The sequence below is a fragment of the Calonectris borealis genome, chromosome Z, assembly GCF_964195595.1.
Source record: "Calonectris borealis chromosome Z, bCalBor7.hap1.2, whole genome shotgun sequence".
NCBI lineage: Eukaryota > Metazoa > Chordata > Aves > Procellariiformes > Procellariidae > Calonectris > Calonectris borealis.
In genome coordinates this window covers 21,992,293-21,996,292 of record NC_134352.1, presented here as the reverse complement: position 1 = coordinate 21,996,292, position 4,000 = coordinate 21,992,293, and positions in this window count along the sequence as shown.

The window sequence follows — 4,000 nt, the reverse complement described above, 5'->3', positions numbered from 1 at the left end:
ACAAATTCTAGGAAGGCCTTTGATTTGTAAGTCTTCCTGATATCCTTGATTAATTAAAAATCCCACCTCTGTATGAAAGCAGATGATTTTCCTCATTTGAATAACAGCAACATTCCCAGAACTGAGCCATCTGACTGAAAAATTACTGAATTGTATCCCACTGTGAGCTAAGAAGTGCTTTCATGGAAGAAGCATCGTCAGCCATCTTCCAGAGAACATATAATAAAATATCTGGACAACATCACTTAACCTTTTTCTTCTAGAGGTCTTTATCCAGTTTTTACAGATAAAGGAAATGGTTTGTTCCACTTGTCCTCTGAGGTCCAGACAGATTTCCTGAATTAAGGAAAGGATGTACGTTCCTCCCCACCTTCTGAAATTCCTCTTTTGAACAAGAACTTACTCAGGACTGAGTTGCTTTTTAGTTTTCTGATGCTGTTGCACAATGCCTAGAACATTTTTGTCTCTGTCCCTGGTGGAGTATTTCCTCATTTCAAGAGTACTCTTTTATCTTAGTAGTTTGCTGAAGAGTTGACTATGTAGATGAACTCTGCCTAGAAGGTAAAACTTTGTGCTGAGATGCCCTTTACAGAAGACACTGCAGTGACTTCGCATCAATCATGGTGGACATTTCAGGAGTTTTTAGCATCATTTCAGAGAACGGTTCAATGACTATGCATAAAATCTTAGCTGCTTAGAAAAGACACAAAACTATGTTTCTACTTAAGTTTTTTTTTCTGGGATCAAAGCTTGCTAAAATTACTGAAGTGATATTCCAGATTTCTTTTCCAGCCTGGCAGTTCACAATATGTGAGCACAGACTCTGATCTATCTATAGTGGCTGCCTTGCACTGCTTTGCCATTAGTACAGTAATGATACTTCATTTTCCCACTGAGTGTTCTTCCAGCATCTTCTCACCCCCCAAATAAAATTTACTATTGCCTGCTAAATCAGCTTGGCTTTGCAGTAGCTGCATACCCTTCTTTCACTCTTCTTCTCGGCTGTTTTCTGCCGGTGTGAGACCAACATCACACAGTTGAAGGCTAAACAGAGCAAGGTTCGAAGGTTTGTTAGGAAAGAGTGGCACCCCACCGGCTCGTCTCCATACCACGTGCAGTCAGAGCAATGTGTTCAGATACCGTGACTGGTATTTCATCCTATCTCCAGATCATGGCACAACTCAAAGCAGGGGGCTACCTAGACCAACACACTGCTTATGCAGTCCCTGTTCTGGAGAACAGGACGACGACGGCTGCTGCATACAGGTGACAGAAGGTGACTGTCCGGTCGCTGCTGGCCACAACAGCAAGAGCAGAAGGTGCGCTCTTCAGCCTTGCCCTTTGCACTTGCTGCAGCAGGAATGAGCTCAGACCTTTGCCCAACAGCATGAAAGATGCAAGAAGGTCAGGAGAGACTGCTATGAGGAGCTAGGGAATGCAGGGGTTGATGACAGATATCCGTCCATGGCACCCCTAAGTAAGTCACCTATAGCCTGTTAAAGTCCAACTGACCATCACATCTTCCTCCTTCCACACGACACTTTCTGGACTTTCTTCCCTCTTCTGTTCCAAAACACAGTCCCCTGCCAGTGCAAGATTAGATTTTCTTTTGCCTACTTTGCCGAGAAGCCTTTGGCCAGATCTGTGCAGCTAGTGTTATTTGCTCTAAGTCCAAAGAGGTCTAATTATCCAGCCATGGTGAAGTTAGCAGTAGCCTGGGTGCGAACAGGTCATAAGGGAATTTACTTGCTTCCCCAGTCCCACCAGTAGGCGCCTGTACCTTGTCCCAAGGTGCAACCATAGCATGCTTGGTGTTTCACTTTCTAGAAGTATGTCCAGCTTCTTTTTATCTTCTCCTTTTTGGATTTAAGAAAATAGTTCCATATTCCATTCAGGTTATTAAACTATGCTTCTACAGAGGTCATTTACAAATTTCCATTATCACCTATTTTAAAATAGGTTTTTTAGCCTACTAGAATTTATGCTCTGAGGTAGACAACCCTTGCCTTGTTAATGGCAAGACAGAGTCAGGCAGAACACACCATAAGAGGCAATTTTAATGCACTTCCCACTTTTGTGGTGTCAACAAACATCTTGAGAACAAACACATGAAATGTCACATTCCTAATATTAGAACATATTTCCACAACACAGAAGGGCAAAATGGGGTCATGAAGCAGCGACCTGGTGGACAAACCAGTGGGACTTCGAAAGACACTGAGAGAATGATACATTTTTAAGGCAGATTTTCAGAAGCCATAAACTGCAAAATCAGCAAGTTTGAAAACGTAGGACCAGGCATTTAAACAGGGGCAAAGCTTTTTAAATACCTTCTGCATGGGACAAAATCCAGTATTACTGATTCCAGAATGAGATTTGCTTATGGAATCATAACAGCTTACACCAGCAATACCTGCATGGGGTGCATCTGCAACCTCATGTGAGACAAAATACATTGTGCAGAGCGATTAACGGAGTCCACATTTCACATTAATGAGGAGACTAAGCACCCTTACCTTGCTTAAGAACCATGCAGATGAAGAAGGGACAAGCAAGCTGAATCCTGCACTTCTTCCAGCTCTCTCACTTCCCAACTGACACAGCTTAGAAAAAGCACAAGCTGCTGAAGGCATAGCAAGGGCCCCAAAACACTGGCAGAAAACAGCCAAGACTGTACAAATCTCCCCAAGCACTTCCCATTTCAGCACAGGCCTGGGTCAGCCGCAACGGCAGCAGGGGAAGAGCGGGAAACGGGAACTCCCGGGAGCAACTGGGAACAGTAAAGAGAGGAGATGGAGAACACAATGAGAAGCAATGATGGCATGGCTAGAAAAGGGTCACAAAGGATGGAGGGAAATCTGAGCTTTTAGGATCTGCCTCATTTTTTAATAGCCACAATTGCTCATCCTCTGCATCAGACTTCCTCAAGCATCACTGTCAGAGAGGGGCTGACTGGTTTGGCAGCTGGCTCCCAGTAGCAGCGCAGGGCAAGGGCAGCTGGGGCCAGGCAGAGTGCAGGGACACGTTCAGCGGGGCGCGAGGGCAAGGTCACAGCTGGAGAAATGCTGCTGCACAGAGAGAACCCGAGAGAGCTGGAAAACTAACCCCAGGCATGGACAGAGATGGGGATCTCTGGAAAATTCCTGCTGAAGACTCAGGAGAGAGCAGACCTCCCCGGGCAGATTTTCAGAAGTGCCAAATCCCTTTTCCCACAGAATTGTTTTCCACTAGATGCGTGTTTCCTTTTCCAGAATTCATTTCACATCACTTTACAATTTTTAATGTAACAGTTACCATCTTGGAGAACTGAAGTGCAGGATTTTGCAGGAGTGTGATTATGGAGTTTGGTCTTGCTCATAACTCACACTGAAGTTGACAGAAACCAGGATGCAAACAAGATCAGGACCCTTACAGCTGAAACGGGAGTCGCTGTTTCCCCCAACCCTCTTAGCAGGCAATCATAACTTCTCAACAAAATTCACTGTAGTCAATTTTCGCATGTATGCTAAATGGATTTAATTTAGTGCAATAATCAGTATAGAGCCGTAGATGGTCCTAGAGTTTCTCGTTTTGTGCAGCTTAGTCAATTTTCTTTACATTCTGTGCCATTATAGCTAACTACAAGAAGTCAGGACATTGAGTAACTAATGAGGGGGATTAGACTGTTCAAACCAGGATAATCTGTTGGTCAGATGCTACCACCTTGATGAGCAGGTGCAGGAACTGTGTGATACAAGATGTAATGAATGTATGAAATGTCCTGACTGGTGACTGGATCTGCTGCTCTCTAGTAAGGCCCGGGCTGTGATTAAAGCCTTTTCCAAGGTCCTAAGTATTTTAATCCCTGCGTGGATTCTCTCATGCCTAGTAGGAGTCAAGCTCATGCTGAATCCTCTTCTTCAGAGGGAACTGTTAATAGGGACTCTGCCTTCTGCCCAGTCTGCTGTTCTCAAGGAACCTACAGACACGCATATCTTCAAGGCTGCACTATATCTGTTGA